Raw genomic sequence first — 23,824 nt, 5'->3', positions numbered from 1 at the left:
CCTCGAGGCGTTATGACAAATCCGCCCATATTTTAACGACTCTGGCATGTTGCATTGTTGGCACTCGCCTTCATTATTGCAACGCCATCCTTACTTGGACATCAGAAAAGCACCTCAACAAACTATAGCAGCTCCAAAACAACCTTTCGCACGCCGCCCTCAGCTATGCTAAAAACATTGCACTGGTTACTCATCAATGGGCTGACTGACTGAGATGACAGATGCACCTTCTGTGCTCTATACTGTCCCAACTCGCTGAGTTGTTGTGAGGGTTGCTCCTCTGCCCTCCGCTGTGTTGGAGGGCGACTGCCTCCAACTGCCCATATCGTGTTTGTGTATTGTTTGCTGTTGTAACGTTCTGACCCCGTGCATCTTACTGAACATCTGTGAAAAAGAGCTTAAGAGCTCATCAGATTCCTCCAGTATAAATTAAAATTCTGATTTGATCTGAAATGAATGATACATTACATCATTATCCTGTGCCACGGACCTCTCTCTCAAGGTCTCCCCCCATACCTCTAAACCATTTTCACTCCAACGACCACAGCAAACTGCCGTTAATTTAAATCCACTTCGTGGCTGCCAGTGTTGCCAAACATCTCTATCATCAGAAGCTCCTTCATTTTGGTCTCACTTTTATTTGCTTGATTGTTGTATTTATTTTATCTTATTGTATTGGTCACGCTTACAAATGCAACAATTTCTTATCCTTAACATTTGCGTTCTAAAAATTATTAAACTAAATAAAATAACACTAAACTAATAAGTACTTCGTCATGGGACCTCCTTTGCCAGTGTAGTGGGTTCGAATTAGGTGCACACACACACAGCTTGGAGGCAACACTATTTATTAAACGGTAAGTAATATAACACTGTACATGAGGTGGTGACCACCTTCCTCAACTCACTACCACTCTGGAACACGACACAGAATGGACCAGGCAGGCAACGGGCTGCCTGGTCCAGGACGACGACCCGGGACTTGAGGACCGATGATGTCGTCTTCACTTCGGAGTTCAACAGCCCCGCTCTGCATCCACACCCCGCTTATATCCGCTCCGGCGTGGCCGGCTCTGCCCAGGCCACGCCTCCCTTCCCAGGCCACGCCTCCCTTCCCCCACCTCACGGGAAGGTCTGGGTCCCTCCACCACGTGACCCCCCAGGCACCCCCTTGGGGCCCACAGGCACCACCTTGGGGCCCCCAGCCCTCGTACGGGCCGACACAGTAGTGACGTCCTATGTCATTACACCAGTACCAAATTATGAAAATAGCTTTTCCCCTTTTGAAACTAGGCTCCAAAGAAAGCTGTCTCTGGTGTGGACCAATCAGTTTCAAAGACAATGCATATATTATCAGAGTATGTTTTTTATTTGCATTCTGACCACAAGTATTGTGGTTAATGCAGACATAATTCCCTTATAAAAGGTGTCAGTTTGGTGTTTTAACATCTTAACACCTGTTTTGTTGCCAGAAAAAAGGGGAAAACCGATTCTCATAATAATACTTCGGTGATGATTATGGGAAAAGTCAATCTTCATTAGGGTCTGAACTCATGACCTAATTATTGTGAGTGGAGAATTATGATTAATGTGATGGCTTCAGTCACTATTAATTGGCATGTAAAAAACACTCATTTACAAAATTATCTGAGCTAACAGCTGTATTGATGGCTGCCAAATTAGTTCAGTTCATTTTGAAGTGCCCTGTGAGCTAAGAAGCTCTTGAATCGGGTTTCATCAACAAAAACATCGGTTCCCTGGAAAACATAACGTGCATAACAGGTGACAAGAAAAATAGAAATACAAAAAAAATACGGGATGGTGTTTCATAGGACAACTACTGGCAAAACACATGCTATAAAAAAACACACGATTGGTTGTCCCGTGTAATATTGAATTCACCATGTATATTGTACAGACATCTTGTCAATCTACTGCAGGATAACGGCATCTCTACCCCGTGCTGGTCGTGGGTGGTTATTAGACCATACTTCCCCATGCTGGTAATTGCGGATTGGTGAAGGCAGGGTTGGTGAACATGTGACGTGTTGATCAGCTGGCTTAAAGGACAGCCAGTCAAGCAGTGAAGCCAACGGGCAATGCACACATCGATATTGGGACAATTCCATCCAAATGATTACGTCACCATTGGTAAATGCGTGGAAACCCTGAACGTGACGTCATTGGCGTGTATAATTATGTCACTGTGGAGTGCGAGACATTCCCGAGGTAGCTCCGCCTCCACCTCTGCGCTCACAGCTCAACGTGATTATTCGTTGGGAGCAAGAGGCGCGCACACCGAGCACCGGGGCACGGTCATTAGGCGCACTCACTGGTGCAGTGCTTCGTAGTATCACCGGGGAAATATAGCAATAGCAGTGGCTCGTGCTGCAAAGAGTCAGTCTGTCGAGACGCTGTTGGCTCGTTTTGTTGGCCAATGCTTTGTTACGTTGAAAAGTTGTAAGCAAGGTAAGCAGATTTGTTGTGATGATGCGTGTAAGTGCATTTTATGGAGTTATATGTCATTATATGTTCGTGTGTGGGGATGTGTCTGCGTATTGTGTGGATTCTATTTGTGTGTGGGTTTATATGTATATATGCGTGTAGCTTTGTGTTTATGTTCGGGTTTGTGTGAGGGTGTGGTGTGGTACGTGAGTTTGTGTTGACGTGTGTGTTTGCATATGTACGTGTGTTTGTAATCATATTTGTTCATGTGTTGTTTTTGCGTTTGTGTATATTTGTATGTACGACTATATGTGTCTGTGATGTGTTTTGTGTGGATCTGCATGGACTACGTGTGGGTTTATGTCTGTGGATTTGTATGTATGTGGTATGCATTCGTATGTGTCCGTATGTGTGTGGGATGGTATTTCTGCATGTGTAGTTTCTACCACCCAACCCCCTTGTGTGCCGTTCCGGCCTTTATCGGTGCTCGCTAACAGCACTTACCCTAACAGTCTGTTAAGGCTACATGGGGGATTTTTTTGTATTTATTTTTTTGTTGTGTAGTGGTTAGGGCGCTGTGTTCCGATACAGCCGATTTGCGTTGGATTCCCGCTCATGACTAACACCAGCTACGGTTATCTGAACCGGTTCTGGGAATACCCTAGGTCGACTCAACCGCAAATGAATATATGGTACGATGTGTAAACATCGCTATTAAAGAGACAAAGGCGGCCGGGAGTGGTACTGGCCACCCACCCCCTCGTGTGTCGTACCGGCCTTCATAGGTGCTCACGAATAGCACTTGTCCCAACAGTCTGTTAAGGCTATACGGGGGGTCTTTGTCTTTGAGCTAATGTATTTGTGTTTCTCTGTGCATGAGTTTATATATATGCGTGTAGTTCGTGTGTATCTATGTGCATGTTTGTGGGCTTTGCATGTGGAGACTGGTGGCACAGTTTGTGATTTCCAGCCACGGTTGACATCAGTGGTGAGTGGTATCTGAATCAGTTATGAGCCTCACTTAGGTCGACTCAGCCTTAAACGAGTACCTGCTGCAATAAGTAAACATCAGTACTGGGGAGAAAAAGGTCTCCCTCGTGTGCCGTGCCTGATTTATAAAGTGTTCGGGCACATCACTTGCTCCAACGATGAAAGGCTATCGTGCGTTCTTTACGTCTGTATTGTTGCACATGCTTGGTCGCCGTATGTGTGCGTGCGTGCACGCTGGTTTACATTCGGATTGTTCAATGGGAGCCGACAAAACGGCAACTATTTTCTCATCAATTACCAGTTCCATAAGTTAGGATCGGCATTCGTTCTCAGTGGAATGTCAGGAGTTAATATATTGATCGGCAAACGCGAGTGTACAAACCGAACGACAGTGCAAGTCATCGTGTGTTATGGTATACATATGCCCACGTTTCTCAGTTGAAAGATAAAGTTGCAACCCTGCAGTTTCTCGCTCACGCCACTTCTGATTGGAAGGGCCTCCGCTCGAGGGAGCTCTGGAGTGTTCTTAGGGCTACTCTTCCAAGCTGAAGAGACGTCTTGGAAGAAGCAGTTTCCGAAACGACGCGCGACCTGCCGGTGGACTGAATGTGGTGTAACGTATGTATGTTGAACTTCTTTCACACCGTGCGTAGCCATCCGTACTAATCGGAGGTGCGAGGAAAGGACAACTAGCCATAAAAACGCAGTTCTAACGAAATGAGTTTTCAATCGAGATTGAAGCTACCCATAATGCTGGGTGGACAGAGATAGGGCGATTAAACATGTAATCATATTTGTAAATGTGTGGTTTGTGCGTTTGCGTATATTTGTATGTACGTGTGTGGCCTTTTGTGTCTGTGATGTGTTATTAAACACGCGTGTTATTCGGCGATGCTCCTGCTGCATTGGCAGTGGTGCATAAGCACGCATAAAAACAACTCAACACATTCATTAATAACACTCTCGCCTTAAGATATAAAAATATGATGTTGAACATAATTAATTAATGTGCTATAAAAGGACCATTGCCCCAAACGTAGCGTATTGTATGATTTCATTGTATCCGTCGAGTATTTAAAGATATACGAACCTAGACAATTTCTTCAACTGCCGCGCTGGGAGTTGGAATCGAATTAGCGATACCTCTGGATTGCAAATCCTGTTTGCTGCTAACCAGTATTGTACACCATCGCAAATTGCTTCGGTTGTCAATTTAAAGGGTTATAAAATGTTACGTGTATTACGAGGCATTTGCATACGTACTTAAAACTGGTAACCGGTTTATTATAATACTATATCGGTAATGCAAAGCGTTAGTTTATACGTGTGAGTTTGTGTGTGAGTGGGTTTGTATGTGGGAGATCGTCGCTGCCCAGCGCTATTCATCGCTGAGGAGAGGCTTGAGGAGCCCGAATGTGGTTTCAGGTCGGGGTGGCCCTGCACAGAGATCACCTATTGTAGAGAATTTGAACAGGACCAATATCTCTGCATTATTGACCTGGTCAAGGTCTATGATACCATCAATAGGCCAAGGCTCTAGACTATTTTTCGTGCTTTCGAGGTCCCTGACCCTCTGCTCACAATCCTTAAGGACCGTCATGACGGTGGGCGGGTCCAGGTAAACGTGCGTGGCTGGAAGTCAGAGCCATTCCCGATTCACCTTGAGGTGCAACAGGGATATCCTCTAGCTCTTACATAATTTGAACATATTTTTCTATGACGTAGTTCGATATTTCCACGCCTATACCAGAGGAATTTCCATCCGATACAGAGGATGATCGATGTCGATGTGCAGTCAAGGGATGGCTCCCTATCGGTAAACCATGTTAAGTATGCTAATGATCTGGTAATTTATGCTCACTCTTCGGAGTTAGAAAGTCTGCTGCTGAACCTGCAGCATGCCACTAAGAGATGGGGCATTATCATTAGCCACACCAAAATGTATCTGGCCTGTCACTCCATATGAAGCTTAGATTTTTATCGGCCACTGTCATGTCCTCCTTTCTCTATGCTTTGCGAAACGTGAACCCCTCTAAATGAACATCTGCGCCAGGTTGAAATATTCAGACTGACCTGCCTATGATCCATCCTGGGTTTAACCAGGAAGGATTGTGTGAGAAGGTCACAAATTCATATCAGTGAGCTCCTCCGCCAGGCAAGGCTGCGTTGGCTGGGTCATGTAGCCCGCATGTCCAGCCACCACATGCACAAGTAGCTTCTGTTTATACTCTTTGGTTATTTGATAAAGTCACGTAGGTATAAAAATAAATAATAAATCAGGGCGTTTCGATCGCAACACAAGCAATCGTCATCAGGTGGAAAGATACAGCAGTAGAACTGCTGAACAGGAAAGGGCTGCTGCAACAAGAGGTTATATATAGGTTTGAGGTGGGTGTGACCCAAGGGTAAGTAGGCGGGGTCAGAGATGGAAAGGAGTCTCGTCGCCGTACGCACGCACAGCAGCTGCGTTAAAGGGAGAGATTGGCGTGTCAATATAAACGAGTTTAATGGGAAGATAGCATGTCTGTGTCAGAGGACCGGGCATAGCAGCACCACCTCGTGGGCAACACAAGCTGCGGCGTTGCCTGCTGCATAGTGAGAGGCCAGCGTATCAATGCAAGAGAACCACCATAACGGTGGCCGTGCCATTGAGACATACAGCCTATTAAACAGCGAGAGCTACCGTTACATCGAGGCAAAAGGGAGCAGCGGTGGCTATGTTAGTGAGACCTTAGTCTGTTAATGTAAATACATTTAACAAGGTGATGTAATTCAGTTGGATATAATTGCTAAACAACGGCAGGAAGGATGGAAACATCACAGAAAGTTATGAGTTTACCTGGTTAATAACATCCTTACAATGACTGCTTAGTTTGTACCCATCTTCTCGGTTGAAATTGTCTGTGTTAAAATATCTGGATGGCTTCATGGACAAATCTTTGATGGTAGCCCGAAGGTTTGCAGAGTACCTTGGTCTCGGAAAAAAACAATGTCGTGTGAACCCACCGCGTTAAAATAGTAATCAGCCACGGCAGAGGTATTCGTTCTGCCGTGTTTCAAATCTGGCCTGTGTTCGCGAACACGGTTTGAGACATACCGATTCGTTTCCCCGATGTAACTGCTACCGCAGACACAACTTAGTCTGTAGACACCAGGGTATTGGATCAAATCACGGATTTTGTGTACTGTATTGAATCGAACCTTGTGTTTGTTCAAGATTTTGGAAATATTTTTAGTAACACCTGCTATGTATGGCAAGGTGATGGTTTTTATTGGGTCCTCAGATGGTTCTCTCCCCATGGTTGGGGATAAAACGTTGTGGATTGTGCAGTTTGAATATCCATTCATCTTGAGGGCTTGGTGTACGTGCTCCAGCTCACTGGCTAGGTGTTGCTGGTCAGAGATGCAACGTGCCCTATGGTGTAGTGTTTTGATGAGGGAGTTCTTCTGGGCTGGATGGTGGTGGGAATCAGGCTTTAGATAGGAATCCGTATGGGTGGCTTTCCTGTAGACAGAATGTCCCAACGAGCCATCAGGTCTATTCTCAATCAAAACATCCAGGAATGGTAGCTTGCCATCATTTTCTACTTTCATGGTGAATTTTATGGATGGATGTATGGACTTGATGTGGTTGAAAAATTGGTCCAGTGCTGTCTGGCCATGTGGCCAGATGATGAACGTGTCAGCTACAGTGAGGGGAAAAAGTATTTTATCCCCTTCTGATTTTGTACGTTTGCCCACTGACAAATAAATGATCAGTCTATAATTTTTATGGTAGGTTTATTTGAACAGTGAGACAGTATAACAACAAAAAATCCAGAAAAACGCATGTCAAAAATTTTATAAATTGGTTTGCATTTGAATGAGGGAAATAAGTATTTGACCCCTCTGCAAAACATAACTTAGTACTTGGTGGCAAAACCCTTGTTGGCAATCACGGAAGTCAGACGTTTCTTGTAGTTGACCACCAGGTTTGCACACATCTCAGGAGGGATTTTGTCCCACTCCTCTTTGCAGATCTTCTACAAATCATTAAGGTTTCGAGGCTGACGTTTGGCAACTCGAACCTTCAGCTCCCTCCACAAGTTTTCTATGGGATTAAGGTCTGGAGACTGGCTAGGCCACTCCAGGACCTTAATGTGATTCTTCTTGAGCCACTCCTTTGTTGCCTTGGCTGTGTGTTTTGGGTCATTGTCATGCTGGAATACCCATCCACGACCCATTTTCAATGCCCTGGCTGAGGGAAGGAGGTTCTCACCCAATATTTGACGGTACATGGCCCCGTCCATCGTCCCTTTGATACGGTGAAGTTGTCCTGTCCCCTTAGCAGAAAAATACCCCCAAAGCATAATGTTTCCACCTCCATGTTTGACGGTGGGGATGGTGTTCTTGGGGTCATAGGCAGCATTCCTCCTCCTCCAAACACGGCGAGTTGAGTTGATGCCAAAGAGCTCCATTTTGGTCTCATCTGACCACAACACTTTCAACCAGTTGTCCTCTGAATCATTCAGATGTTCATTGGCAAACTTCAGACGGGCATGTATATGTGCTTTCTTGAGCAGGGGGACCTTGCAGGCACTGCAGGATTTCAGTCCTTCACGGCGTAGTGTGTTACCAACTGTTTTCTTAGTGACTATGGTCCCAACTGCCTTGAGATCATTGACAATATCCTCCCGTTTAGTTCTGGGCTGATTCTTCACCGTTCTCATGATTATTGCAACTCCACGAGGTGAGATCTCGCATGGAGCCCCAGGCCGAGAGAGATTGACAGTTCTTTTGTGTTCCTTCCATTTGCGAATAATCGCACCAACTGTTGTCACCTTCACTATGGGAACCTCATTTGCCAGTAAAAATATGATAATTGGTTTTTTACCCTTCTATCTGGCAACAAAACTGACACCTTTTTACAAGGAGTCATGTTTGCATAGACCGCAATACCTGCAGTCATAATACAAACAAAATACATAACTCTGATAATGTGCACTGTCCTTGAAGTTGATTGGTCACCAAGCTGCTTGGCGATGGTCTTGTAGCCCATTCCAGCCTTGTATAGGTCTACAATCTTGTCCCTGACATCCTTGGAGAGCTCTTTGGTCTTGGCCATGGTGGAGAGTTTGGAATCTGATTGATTGATTGCTTCTGTGAACTGCTGTCTTTTATACAGGTAACAAGCTGAGATTAGGAGCACTCCCTTTAAGACTGTGCTCATAATCTCAGCTCGTTACCTGTATAAAAGACACCTGGGAGCCAGAAATCTTTCTGATTGAGAGGGGGTCAAATACTTATTTCCCTCATTAAAATGCAAATCAATTTATAACATTTTTGACATGCGTTTTTCTGGATGTTTTTGTTGTTATTATGTCTCTCACTGTTCAAATAAACCTACCATTAAAATTATAGACTGATCATTTCTTTGTCAGTGGGCAAACGTACAAAATCAGCAGGGGATCAAATATTTTTTTCCCTCACTGTACGTATCTTTTCCACAAGGAAGGTGGATGTGAGGATGGCATCTGTTTCAAATTTCTCCATGAAAAACATTCGCTACCACTGTAGACAAGGGAGAACCCATAGGAGCACTTTCATTTTGTTTGTAGAATGTACCATTCCAGGTGAAGTAAGTATTGGTAAGGCAGTGCCTTACCAAACTTGGTAAATCCGGATTCAGTCCCTGTTCGACCAAGTCTTCAATGATTGCAATGGTGTCAGGCACAGGTACCTTGGTGAACAGAGAGACCACATGGAAACTGACAAGCAAATCATGTGGAGACAGTGAGATGTCCGTGATTAGAGCAACCAAGTGAGCTGAGTTAAGTACAGCTGAGGTGGTCTTGCACGTGAATGGAAGCAGGGTCTCAGACAGCTGCCGTGCATGCGTACGACGACGGGGCTCATTTCCCATTAAACTCGTTTACATGAACTTGCCAATCTCTCCCTTTAACGCAGCTGCTGTGCGTGTGTACGGCGACGGGACTCCTTTTCATCTCTGACCCTGCCTAAATAACCTTGGGTGACACCCATCTCAAACCTATATATAACCTCTTGTTGCAGTAGCCATTTCCTGTTCAGCAGTGCTATTGCTGTATCTTTCCACCTGATGACTATTGCTTGTGCTGCGATCAAAACTCCGTGATTTTTATAAATGTTTCTACCGAAATAACTAAAGAGTAAGGGATTCCTGCAGTCACGAAAACTTCAAATCAAGATTATCTTCTGTTTTATCAGAGAGTAGATTAAATTGCCACAACATAGTATAGAGAAGAGATTGACCGATGTGGTACAGAAGTATTTCGAGCGTATTAGACTTGGAGGAGGCTCATGAAGGATGCTACTGGGCAGTTGAAGGCAGCCACCCTCCAGCAACAATGGAGGGTTGAGGCGTGACGCTCACAACAACGAGCGGAGCACCAGGTGGCTAAAACGCAATGAGATGGCACCAAGGTTATACGGGGATCTTTGTCCTTGATGGGACACACCTGGTGCATCTACCAGTCATCTCAGTCAGCCAACCCATGGCACCTGGGTCTGTCCCACAACCTCCTGTCAGCGAGCCGTCGACACTTTACGTGGCCTTAATGTGCACCTAGACTGGCACAAGCAAAATGTTGAGACGCCACCACCACTTTAGGAGCGAATAGCAGCTGTTGTTGTGTGTGGGGGGCAGTAGTGTAGCGGTTGGCGTGCTACATTACAAACCCGGTTACCTCAGTTCAACTCCCGTTCACGGACAATACCAGTGACGATTATCTGAACCGATCCGGGACCTCCTTTAGCTTTACTCAGCTTTAAACGAGTACCCAGTGTGATGTGTAAATATCACCATGAAGGAGACAAAGGCGTGGTGCTGGCTACCTCTCGTGTGCCCTGCCCACCTTCATAGGTGCTCGCTAATAGCACTTGCTCCACCAATATGTTAAAAGCTATATGGGGGGTCTTTGTGTGTTTGGGGGGGTTTGTATGTGTGTATGAAAATTGAGCTGTGGGTATTAATGTATTGGTACTATAGACGGGTGCACCACAGTTTTTCGGCAGTTCGCTGGAGGTGGGGTAAAGTTTTGAGTGCTCGCTCCTTTTCCAAAACGCCTGGCCAGCGTGCAGGAGTCGATCAATGACTCTCCAGAAGGCTTCTCTGGGAGCTTCCTCTCTAGTGGGGGGCCTTCCGCCAAGGGTGCCAAGGGTGCCATGAACAGCTAATTCCAGGCCTGCGCATGTACCTGGGTAAGGAATTGTTAAAACCAGGTGAGAAGTCACGTGGACTCATTGGCCCAGATTAACCTGGGTCGTCCAAATGACGAATGCAATAACATAAATACAAGTCAAAAAATGAAGGAAATAGAAATCAGACAAAAGAAAACGCTTTACAAAAGAAATCGAACACTGCAAATACAGCACAAGAACCAATATTAAATACAATAAGCACTGTTTGCTTTTCGTGTGTGCGGGTGTCCAAATGTTTAGGAGTTTCCATGTATTTTTGTATTGCATATCATATGGAGCCACGTACATGAGCTCGTGTGTCCCCAGTGCTGTCGCACGAACATTTGTTTAAGTGTGAAATGAAGAGCGGTGGTACAGTATTCTAGATTTGAAGTTTTCGTGACTGCAAGGATCCATACTCTTTGGTTCTTTCGGTAAAGTCACATATGTAAAGAAAATAAAATAAAAATTAAATCACGACGTTTCGATTGCAACACAAGCAATCATCATCAGGTGTGAACACCACAGCAAGAAAATGTATACCAGTATAAATTTTCTTGCTGTGGTTAATTTTCATTTTTTTTACCTACGTGACTTTACCTACAGAACCAAAGAGTATGGTGGTACAGTAATTGGTGTACTGTGCACCAAGTCGGCGACATGAACACAATCAGTTTCCATTCAGAGCTAACGTCATTGGCGAATGTGTGAGCGAATCCAAAACCTGAACCTGTCCTGGGCCTCTCCCATATCGACTCAGCCTAAACTGAATACATGTTGTGGTGTTTAAAATATCGGCAATTGGGAGACAAAGGCGGCCGGGTATGTTACTGACCACACCACCCCCTCATAGGTACGCCGTGTCGGCCTTCATAGGTGCCCGCTAACAGTACTTGCTCCAAATGTCCGTTCAGACTATACGGGGGATCTTTATCTTGGTAAATGTGGATGTGTGTTTACGTGTGCATGTACACGTGTATATGTACCCTGCGTAGCGGTTAGCGCGCTGCGCTACGAACCCGGCGACCCGAGTTCGATTCCCATTCATGGCCAAACACCAGTGACTATCATCTGAATTTGTACTGGGCATCTCCTAGGTCGACTCAGCCTCAAACATCGCCACTAGGTAGACAAAGGCGGTCGGGCATGGTGCTGGCCACCTTCCCCCTCGTGTGCCTTTCCGGCCTTCAGAAGTGCCCGCTAACAGCACTTGCCCCCAATAGTCTCTTAAAGCTATATGGGGGAACTTTGTCCTTGTATTGTCTGCGAAAGGGATGTCCTCTGGCCCCTATAATATGTAACATACCTTTGACCATGTAGCTTGACAATCTGTCCATGGTTGGACCAGAATAATTTCCATCTGGTACAGATAATGGGGAAGCTGATCGATTCCCGGGTGTGATAAAGGGATGGCTTACCACTGGTCAGTCATGTTATGTATGCTGATTATCTGATAATTACTCCTCACTATGAAGGGTTAGATACTTTCCTGCTGAATCTGGGGCATTCTACTAAGAGGCAGGGCCTTCCATCAGCCCCACCAAAACAAAGCACCTGCTTGTGTATTTCTATAATCAAATACTCCACCCCCTAAACTCCCTATGAGTAGCATGATGGGGCAGTTGTGGAGAGGGTGGAGGAGTTCTATATCTGGGCAGTGTGCTCATGACCGGCTCCAATGTGGTAGCAGAGATTGCACTCCGAATCAATAGAGCTGCCTTGTGTTTTCTCCATAACCCTTGTGTAGAAGCTACTTGGCCTGTCACTTTAAACGAAGCTTCGTATCTTCTCGGGCAATATTATGTCCTCTCTTTCCTATGCTTGCGAAACATAGACTCCTTTAAATAAGCATCTGCCCTGGCGCCAAAAATGCAGGCTGGCTTGCTTAGGTCAATCCTGGGTTTAACCAGACTGGATTATCTGAGGAGCTCTCGGACCCTCGAAAGATATTGACAAAGTCTCACCAGTGAGCAAGGTTGCGTTGACTGGGTCATGAGCCTCGCGTTTCCTAGTCCCTGATTGTTAAAGTAGCTTCTGCTTCGCTGGATAGTGGAGGGTAAACAGGCGCGCCACGGGCAGAAGATATGGGCTGATGTAGTGCAGGAGGATGTTGAGCTGAGTGTACAAGCTGATGATTGGTACCAGCAGTGTCTGTGGAGGCCGATCTTGACACAACAACAGAGGGCAGAGCAGCAACGTTCAGATTAACTATGAAGTTGGCAGAGATGGTGCATCTGCCAGTCATCCAAGTCAGTCAACCCATAAAGCTTTCTTTGTCCCGTGACCTCAAAGCGAGCCTTCCACAATTCACGTGACGGTCTCAAAGTGCACCTAGCCCGGCACGAAAATATCCGTATTAACATCACTGCCACTCAGTGGTGAATAGCGGATGTTGCTGTTGCGGTCATTCTGTGTCCTTTTGAAGTCTTCGTTACCATGGGAACTTTAAAGGTTCCGCTGTGAGCTGATGGCGAGAGCAAAACACATCTCACGTAGCCCCCATGCAGCCTCAACACATCGTGCTGTTAGCGAGTGCCTATTAAGGTCAACATAAATTGGGGCCCAATATACCTCCTCGCGTACATATCTGTCCATTTTAAAAAAGAAATACACATCCCAAATGGCGTTCTGGGAGCAATTATTTGCAGCAGTATCGATTTAGTTACGAGGCACATCGTGCTATGAATAGGGGCCATTACCCAAAACGTCGACTATTTTATACGATTACCTGTTAAGGTAAGTGTTATTTGACTAATGTGTTGTGGCCGCATTAGTGAGGCGCATCGGTCTGTTACTTGTCATTGTCAAGTTCGGCTTTCCCAAAACCACTCAAACCTGCTCTCCTTTACCGTTTTCTTGCATCTCATTGATCTCGCTTTGTCTTCAAAAACTATCCCCAGTGCTGTAGAGTGCATGTGGCTTAAGTAAAATTTTAGTTGTCTTGGATCACACCCTTACGATGACTCCATATGTATTGACTGTCATAATGCATTGCTCAACTCCATTTAGCATCCAGTACAAATTGACGGATTGTCTTTGAACTCGAAACCCTTCCGTTAGACAGGCAAATTAATAAAACCAGGAGGGGTGAACTTGAAAATAACAAACCTGACTTTTGGGTTGCACATAACTGTTGTCCCAGATACTGGTAACATGTTTGAAATGTAAGTATTCAGTGGCACGCCGATTATCTGCATTACTGCACTTCTCGTGCAAAAAACATAGCGTATGTAACCTTTGTAACCTGAGAAACGAAGGGAGAAGCCGCAATGATTACCAGCATACGGGACTTGCAATCCAGAGGGTGGTAGTTCGACTCCGTTTCCCGGTGCAGCAGTGGAAACGATGGAGCAGGTTTCTTAAATCCCCACCGCGTCTGTCGCATATGGTGGGTGGAAGTGTGGATACGCCCTTCTCTTACAACACGGTCAGCGTGGAAGAGTAGACCAAACATCCCCTAGAGCTCCCTCGAGTGCAGGTTATTCTGCCAGCAGGAAAGCATGAGCGAAACAATTGCGGGGCTGCGCCTTTATTTAGTTTTAACTGAGAAAAGAAGGGACGTGGTGAACGTGTGTTCACTGCTAACATTCCACCAGAAATCTACGAACGGTTGCCGGTTATCGCTCAACAACCACATTACACATCAAGCAGTGGGTTAACAAAAGGGCTCCTCATTCTTATGATAAGTTTTACATATATATACACATTAACTGTTACACAACACGCACGAGCATACACAGATGTATATTTAATTACGCATACGTGGAAGTTCAATTCACAATACGAATTAAAGCCAATTTTCGATCCACTTCTGGATGAACGTCTCCCTTACACTGAGTCACTTGAGTGTTTATCTAGTGTGGGTTGCTGGACGTGTTAAGATTTCACGAGCCTCTGAGGTTAGCCATTGCTGGAAATAATTGTCATTTCGCTGATTGATGTCCAATGCGCTATCCACCGCGCCACCACTCCACCCCCATATACATACACTATTACACGCAGACACGTATATACACCCATATATACTGTACCACATACTCTCACATATATATTTACTCTTACACAAAGACAATAATCCACCGTATAGCCTCGGCAGACATTTGGGGGAAGTGCTGTTAGCGAGCACCTATGAAAGCCGACACGGCACAACAGGGAGTGGGTGGCCAGAACCACACCCGGCCGCCTTTGTCTCCCTAGTGGCGATGTTTACACACCGCACCAAGTACTCATTTGAGAATGGGTCGACCTAGAGGAAGCCCAGGACCGATTCAGATAATCATCACTGGTGCTGGCTGTGAGCTGGAATCGAACTCGGGTTTGTGGCGCAGCGCGCTAACCAATTTCACGACGGCTCCCCCACACAAACACAGTCACACCGCACACAAACACACAGTCACGCCGCACACAAACACACAGTCACGCCGCACACAAACACACAGTCACGCCGCACACAAACACACAGTCACGCCGCACACAAACACACAGTCACGCCGCACACAATCACAGTCACGCCGCACACAAACACACAGTCACGCCGCACACAAACACACAGTCACGCCGCACACAAACACAGTCACGCCGCACACAAACACAGTCACGCCGCACACAAACACACAGTCACGCCGCACACAAACACACAGTCACGCCGCACACAAACACACAGTCACGCCGCACACAAACACCGCTGTCGTATTGACTCACTGAATGAGACCGTTAAACAATGTAACGGCGAGTGATGTTAGTCTACTTCCTGTTGTCCAATGAATTCTAAAATTTGCACACATACTCAGATCCGGTGACAATGCATGCCTGTATCAAAATCGGCATCAATGAATCAATTAATTGGCTCTTTTGAAGCAATTAACATTTTGTATGGACGGCTTATTAATTTAATATTTATTTGGGTAGGTCAAAAACGCCGCGGTCCCTAAACTCTGGAATCGCCTCGCCCAAGAAGTAGGCATCACGTGTTGTCCACTTCCCGTTGTCCATTGGAGTTACTGTATTTACTTTTTAGCGTTTTTAAAAACATCGTTTTAAAGAGTTTATTATATTTAAAAACAACGTTTTAAGGAGTTTATTATATACGGTAGCTGGTAATGAAAACAAAAACTCGATTTGAAGAACCAAAATGTCGTGCAATGGCGTAAATTAGCGTGGGGGGCAGGCAAGGGTGCCTTGCAGCACACCCGCCCCTCGTGGCCTTTGCTACGAATTGGGCACCCCCCCCCCTTTTGATAACCACCATTAAATTTCATAATCAACGTTTTTGGGTTTAGATCGCGTTATTTATAAATGTGTCGTAACCCTCCACCACCCGACACGGCCAATCAGTAAAAATGTGTCACGTTCACAAAAGACAAATAGTTCACTGCTTTAGCCCACCGGTGTGTTGAAGCCACAACATTTACAATTGTAAATGAACTATTTGTCTTCTGTCAACGTGACACATTTTTACTGATTGGCCGTGTCGGGTGGTGGAGGGTTGCGACACATTTATAAATAACGCGATCTAAACCCAAAAACCTTGATTATGAATAACATTGGTCGCGAAAGCCTACGTGTTAAACCATTAAATGTTAACAGTATCAAGTAACAACACTTATTGAAAACGCGGGTTAAGTTACTACATATACATTTCGTAAAAAATGCTTTCATTTACGTTCCACCTTGTATTTTAACTCAAGCGGTAACTTAATATTTGCATCGAGGTAGCACTGCATTTTTCAACGGTTTTATTTAACTTCACTTGTGTTCGTCGTGGTCAAATCTTGTAATCAAAAGTTAGTCTACTTCCTGTTGTCCAATTAATTCCAATTTTGCACACGTACTCAGATCCGGTGACAATGCATGCCTGTATGAAAATCGACATCAATTCATAAATTAATTGCCTCCTTTCAAGCAATTACAATTTTTGTATGGACGGATTATTAATAATATATTTTTCGATTTAAAGCTTTCGTGACTGTAGACATTCATCTTCTGGGTTCTTTCGGTAAAGTCACGTAGAAGGGAAGTAATAAAATAATAAAAATAAAACAATAAAATTATTCTCACGACGTTTCGGCCACAACGCAAGTAGCCGTCCTCAGGTGAAAACCAGGTCTGTCGAGGCGACAGCGTCTGAATGAAACAGCACACGCGCTTGGAGCATGTATATAAGCTGGGTTGGAAGGGGGGAAGAAAGGGGGAGCCTTGAAAAAAGAATATGCATATCAAGAGGAATTTTGCATATTTCTGGGAAATGCAGGTATGCGATTAGTACTACTTATGCCCGTGCATTATGCAGGATTAGCAGCATCAAAGGGAGGGGGATAAGGGAAATGCAGGTATGTGATATGGGAAATGCTAAATTTAGTATACTGATGATAATATGTAGTTTATACTTTAGTTGTTTACGTGGTGGTTTTAGTTACTGCAGCTACATACTATTAACACTCCTTCCCTTCATTAATGCTACCACTATCCCCTCCCTTTGATGCTGCTAATCCTGCATAATGCACGGGCATGAATAGTACTATTCACATACCTGCATTTCCCATATCACATACCTGCATTTCCCTTATCCCCCTCCCTTTGATGCTGCTAATCCTGCATAATGCACGGGCATATGCAGTACTAATCACATACCTGCATTTCCCATAAATATGCTAAATTCCTCTTGATATGCATATTCTTTTTTCAAGGCTCCCCCTTTCTTCCCCCCTTCCAACCCAGCTTATATACATGCTCCAAGCGCGTGTGCTGTTTCATTCAGACGCTGTCGCCTCAACAAACCTGGTTTTCACCTGAGGACGGCTACTTGCGTTGTGGCCGAAACGTCGTGAGAATAATTTTATTATGTTTTATTTTTTATTATTGTATTACTTCCCTTCTACGTGACTTTACCGAAAGAACCCAGAAGATGATATATTTTTGTGTAGGTCAAAAACGCCGCGGTCCCTAAACTGGAATCGGCTCGCACAAAAAGCAGGCTTCACGTGCCTCAGGCGCCATTGACCGTGAGTTAAACGAAGTTAAAAAAACCATTGTTTAAAAAAAAAAGTTTAAGGAGTTTATGTGAAGATGCTCGAGACCGTGAGCGTAACTGCTGTGATGAGGGCAAGATGAGTCGTGATATATATATACAATATCCTCTAAGGTGCAACCGTGTGAGAGACAAATCAAATATTGGGGCCCCACCTGACCGATTGCCGCACCACTTTGGGCTTGTAAATGTAGTTCATTACGCCACTGCTGTACAGGGACTCCTCTACTTACAAACGAGCTAGGTTCCAGAGGTCTGTTCGTAAGTCCCACTTTACTCCTGTCGATTCCAAACATCTACAATGGCTTTAAAGTTGTATATTCTCCTGCAGATGTAGATGCCACCACCGCCATCCATTTCATGGCGGTTGAACTTACGCAACTGGACGGACAGGTTTGTTCGTATCTCTGAAAGTTCGTGAGTTGAATGTTCGCAAGTAAATGAGTCCCTGTAGTGTGAACTGAAAACCCTCTCGCCGTGAGCTTCGCGATCCTTGTGCACTGAATGGAGGCTTTCGACGTCAGAAATCCTCGCCATCGCTCGCTCGCTTCCTGAATTATTCTCGTCCCCGGCTTATTACGAGCCGAGATCCAGCGCCTGCTCTGAATCTGGCCGCAACCACCACCACCGTCGATCAGGCGTCAGGTCTTTATCCCCTTGTTAGTGTCGACGCGTCCTTCAAGGGAGTACCCCATCTTAAGATCTCATCACCACGCGGTGGAGAGGGGCCGCTCGACACTGACAAGGTCGGTCGCCACGATGCGATGTCACCATTAACAGGGCGGAGCGGTGGCAAGGTCCGCTATTGGCGTTGTGAACCTAGCGATCCGAGTTAAATTCACGGACGCGGCGTGTTGAAGCGCACAGCACGACGGCGCTTGCACCATGACCGTGTTGCCGGCAACGTTGTCAGCAAAAGACAGTTCAGAAGAAGAATCCATTGTACCTCTGCTCAAACGTATACGCTTCACACTTTTACCAAGCGGCACTTACCAGGGTGGCTAAGTATGGTCAAACCTGGCATTCGTCCAGCAGTGTAATGTTTTCCACAGTCGCTAAACACAGGCCCAAAGCCTCAAGCGACTAGCAACAAACAGCACCATCAAAGTGCGAGGTTATTATTAGAGGAGGCAATGGGAAGGATTTCCACAGTGGATCAGTGTGAGGAAAGAAGCTGAAAGAGGCGTTCTGTGACTGGTCGTCTGGTAAGTGGCTCAGCGGGTGAGTGGTGGAATGAGTTTGGGGAGCGGTGGAGCGACAAGAATTCGATTCCCGCCCACAGCCAACAACAATGGGGGACGAGTTCAGTGCTGTTTCTCTTCCCAATTATACATTTTTGATTTAACCGTGAAATCAGATCCACTGGCAATGGGAGGAGAGTAGACTGTGTGTGAAGAAATGTATATACTGTGTGGGGAGCGGTAGTGTAGCGGTTAGCGCGTTTCACTACGAATCTGGCGACCCGAGTTCGATTCCCGCTCATGGCCAACATTGGTGATGATTATCTGAACCGGCCCTGGGCCTCCCCTAGGTCGACTCGGCCTCAAATGAGTACCTGGTGCGGTGTGTAAACATCGCCACTAGGGAAACAAAGGCGACCGGGCGTGGTGCTGGCCACCCTACAGTCTGTTAAAGTCAATATGGGGGATCCTTGTGTGAGTATGTGAGTTGCTGAAACCTGTAGGGTGGTAGAGTGAGCTTGAGACAAAACGGTCCGTCTGGTAGACCGAGCTCTCAATACGGGTGGAGGAATCGATTAGTGAGGTTCACGGAAACAGTCGCCATGGTAATAGCGATAGAACATTAATAAGGAGGCGAGTGACCACCGGTGAGCGAATTCCTGTAGTGAATCGATGAGCGCTGGACCATCAATCACTGACTGATTTACGTTAAATTGAACAGGGTGTCCGAAAATGAATATACCAAAATGAACGTTGAATAGTTTTGTTTTTCGAGATACATCAATTTCATATGAATACATGTAATAGAGTTATAAGTTTTAGTTTGTTTTAATGGTATTGATTGGATGTTTTCGAATTATATTATGAATACACTCTACATGTCGTCGATCATTCACTATCATCCATCTAATTCGGCGTTCAAACTCTGAGAAAACAATTCCCAACACAGCTGTAGGGATGGATGATGACACAGCAGCATCAACAAAATGATGTTTAAGTTCTTCAAGGTCCCTTGGTTTGCTGGTGTAAGACTTTACTTTTTAACACACTTTGAAGACAAAAATCTAATTGTGTTTAGTCAGGTGAAGGGGCGGACAGAAAGTACCAATCAATATGCATATTAAACTGAAACTTATATGTGGAATGCATGTATCAATATTAATACAACTATTAAACTTTATTTCTGGTAAAATCATTTTCGGACACCCTGTATTCAGTGCAGCGAGTTGTGAACTGGGTGTTCCACCTCAGATACGGCCGAATTTTATGAAAAAGACTGTTTTTTTATATTTACGAGCAACCCGCACGTCCTTGGGACGTGACCATCTGTTCGTGCCTCCCAGCCAGCCAGCAAAACGTTTAATCTTATAAAGATGCCTGTCTCACCTAATCTTTCTCTGGCCTTCTCTGTATTGTATATCCCAATTCATCTCCATTTCTCACGCCCCTGTTTTTCAGTCCCCTCTTCTACTTTCGCCTCTATATTCCTCCCCTCCCTCCACTCATCCAGATGTCCCTCCCCGTTTCCAACACCTCTCACCCTCGCCCTTCTCATCCAAACCGCTCTCTTCCCCGTCTCTTGTCTCTCCCTAATCCTCCCACTATATGTTTCTCTCCCTCACTCTACTTTTCCCATTTTGCTCTCTCCCTCTCACGCCCTGCACTCTCTCCCCACCCTCTCCTCTCTGTCTCTTTATCCATCTCCCTTCCTTACCTCCCTTTATCTCCTCCATCTCTGATCTTATGCCTCCGGGGTGGAGGTGTCACATCAGCGTCATCATGCATATGTGTGGGGTGACGTTAATACCACAAATGTGAACCTGCGCACGAGCCAGGTAGACAGGAATCCAGGCAGGAAGACAGCCAGAAAAATGTTTTTGCTGGTAAAGTATGATATTAGTAAGGGTTGTTTTCTCTGCTAGGGAACATTGCCATGCCACCTGTCGGGATGTCCCCGTATAAGTGAGTGGGTGGCCCATTAAACACGGCTGGTAATGGAAGATTAATGAATGGAGGACGAGTTCAGGGCAGTTTCTCTTCCCAATTATATATTTTCGATTTAACCGGGGGAGGCTGTTTTACATCAGATGCACTGGCAATGGGAGGAGACTGGACTGTGTGTGAAGGCATGATGTATACTGTATATGTATGTGTGTATGTATGTATGCTAACAGCGTTGCACTACGAAGTCGGTGACCCGAATTCGATTTTCGCTCACGGCCAACATCAGTGACGATCATCTGAACCGGTCCTGGGCCTCCCCTAGGTCGACGCAGCCTCAAATGAGCACCTGGTGCTGTGTGTAAATATCGCCACTGGGGAGACAAAATCGGCCGCGCGTGGTGTTGGCAACTCACCCCCTCGTGTGCCGTTCCGGCCTTCATCGGTGCTCGCTAATAGCACTTGCCCCAACAGTCTGTTATGGATATATTTGGGATCTTTGCTCAGGCTGTATGGATATCTTTGTCGTAGTCTTTTTTTTATATGCACACCACCCCATCGTGTGCCGTGCCAGCCTTAATACGTGCTCGCTAACAGACCTTGCCCCAAAAATATAAGAATATATGGGGGATATTGTCCTTGTGAATGTGCAGGTATGGGTACATGCTTTTTATAGACATATGAACCTTATGGCGGTACCCCGGGGTACAATAATACCCCGGTTTTCGCAAAATGTCCATAATGCAGTAATTTTTATCTTCTTAGGTTTTTTCGGTAAAGTCACGTAGAAAGTAAAATAAAATAAAAACAAAAATCACGACGTTTCGGAGATTTTTGTTTTTATTTTATTTTACTTTCTACGTGACTTTACCGAAAAAACCTAAGAAGATGATTCCTTGCAGTCACGAAAGCTTCAATTTCTAGAATCAGTAATTTTTAGTCTGTTGATGGTCGGCGATGCGGCAATTGACTCATCTCGACGAGCTGTACACGATGCACAATGGTGAATACGAGCATTTAGGGTTTCAGCGCAATCGTCCTCGCTGCGTTTAGACATCGTGGAGTAGCACTGATTTTGGATTGATTGGTACCCCAGTCGCGGAGTTAAGTACACCCTTGGAAAAAATAGTGTCCCAGAAATAAAATATTTAATTGCCTCGGCCATTTTGTATTATTTGGTACCCCGGGGTACTGCCATAAGGATAATATGTAGTGACACAGCGCTGACTGCTGTACAACAGCTGCAGGTGGACACTTAGTGCACCCGCCATTGACCATATACACAGGTGTGCCGGCAGGGCAGAGGAACTGGGGCAAGGGTCACGGTAGACTTCATAGGGAGGCCCCTGGAACCCTCTGGTGAATTCTAGAAGAGAGGCGCAGCTAGGGTGGAGCAAAGCCACGCCGAGGGGAATATAAGCAGCGGGGAGCGAGAGCTTCGGGCTGCGGACAGGGTCGTTTCTGGGCCGGGTAGTACGGCAGCATGGTCATGAAAGAGGGGGCCGGACTTGTTAGCGTGATACTCTTAGGTTTTTTCGGTAAAGTCACGTAGATAAAAATTTAAATTAATAAAAGTAAAATAAAAAATAAAAATCACGACGTTTGTGTTGCCTCCGAAAAGTCGTGATTTTAATTTTTTATTTTACTTTTATTAATTTTACAGCACGATTGCTGTAACGGTTCCACCTGAAGACGGAAGCTTGTGTTGCCTCTGAAACGTCGTGATTTTTATTTTTTATTTTACTTTTATTAATTTTAATTTTTACCTACGTGACTTTACTGAAAAAACCTAAGAGTATGAATCCTTGCAGTCACGAAAGCTTCAAATCTAGAATTGGTGGTGTAAACCTAATTAAGAGAAAGACGGTGCCCCCTGCGACTACCTCACCTTTGACTGAGTGTGTGCGCCGCACGCCACCCGCACACACACGCCTCGAGAAGGGAGAGAAGAAGAAGAGACCTACGACACTACATTTTGTGTCAGAAGTGGGGTATTAAAAAACCCACCTGTAGTGTCGTCAGGACGAGGATGGTGAGACGGTCATCCCTCCAACAGCCCCTGGACCCGAGATCCCGGTTATGAAGCACGTGGGCTGTGGGGCAGCGGAAGAGCTGCCGCGGATCGGCGGGACAGCCGATCCGCAATTTGTGGGGAGAGCGATTACGCATCTGCGGGGCAGCCGCTATGCATTGTGGGGAGAGTGGCTACGCGTTGATGGCGAGAGCGGCTATGCATGACAGCAGAAGCGGCTGCGCAACGACGGCGAGAGCGGCTGAAAATCAAAGGGGAGGGAGCGGCTGCATGTCGACGGAGAGAGTGTGGCCACACGTTGACGGAGAGAGAGCGGCTGTGCATCGATGAAGAGAGAGAGAGCGGGGGCTGCACATTGACGGAGAGAGCGGGAGCTGCACATCGATGGGGAGAGCGGCTGAGATTTTCCCATGGTCACGCCCCAACCAAGCAGCATGGCGGAGGACCGCCATGTGGAGAGGGGCGCGGGCCGGCACGAGGACCGTACCCCGGGGGATGGTGAGGAGGAGAGCGGGGAAAACCCAGTGGGAGCTTCCATTGGAGCGGGAGCAAGGGGCTCCTGGAGGGGGACTGCACACATCGTGGGCACCATTTTGTCTCCGGAGGACCTCTCGTGGCCAGTGGGCGCCATTTTGAGACGAGCGCGGGTCTGCGCGGAGGAGGTGTGAAGAGTGATGGAGCTGCAAGAAGCTGCTCCTGAGCTGGCATGGGAAGCTCACACAAGCTTCCTCCAGAGGGAGCGGATGGAGGACAAGACGCCCTATGCCTTCCGGGCAGCGCTGCTGGCGCTGGGACGGGAGGCATACCCACTTTTGGGTGAAGGGGTGGCGGAGAGGCTGCGGGAGCTGGCAAGAAAGCTGTGGGTTGCCCTGCCCTCTGCCGTCGGCATGGAAATTTCACACTCAACGGTGACCTGGAAGATACAGGTCTTCGAAGAAAAGCAGCAGCGGGCAAGCTGGGAGGCAGTGGCATGGAGCATGGAAAATATGATGGCGGCAGTGGGGGGCCAGG

The 23,824-nt window shown here is 46.1% G+C and overlaps 1 protein-coding gene across 1 annotated transcript in view; it reads left to right on the top strand.

The window, feature by feature from the left end:
- The first annotated feature begins 2,271 nt into the window (after window positions 1–2,271).
- Window positions 2,272–23,824, top strand: part of LOC144732709 (high-affinity choline transporter 1-like) — a 90,589-nt gene continuing 69,036 nt past the window's right edge. The window contains exon 1 of the mRNA XM_078614293.1: window positions 2,272–2,469. The gene's annotated coding sequence lies outside the window, so the exon portion shown is untranslated. The remainder of the gene's footprint in view (window positions 2,470–23,824) is intronic.

This window comes from Lampetra planeri, chromosome 43, assembly GCF_965212315.1.
Source record: "Lampetra planeri chromosome 43, kcLamPlan1.2.h2, whole genome shotgun sequence".
In the NCBI taxonomy this organism is placed as follows: Eukaryota; Metazoa; Chordata; class Hyperoartia; order Petromyzontiformes; family Petromyzontidae; genus Lampetra; species Lampetra planeri.
Note: the sequence above shows the minus strand (reverse complement) of the source record. Positions and strands in the feature narration are given on the sequence as shown.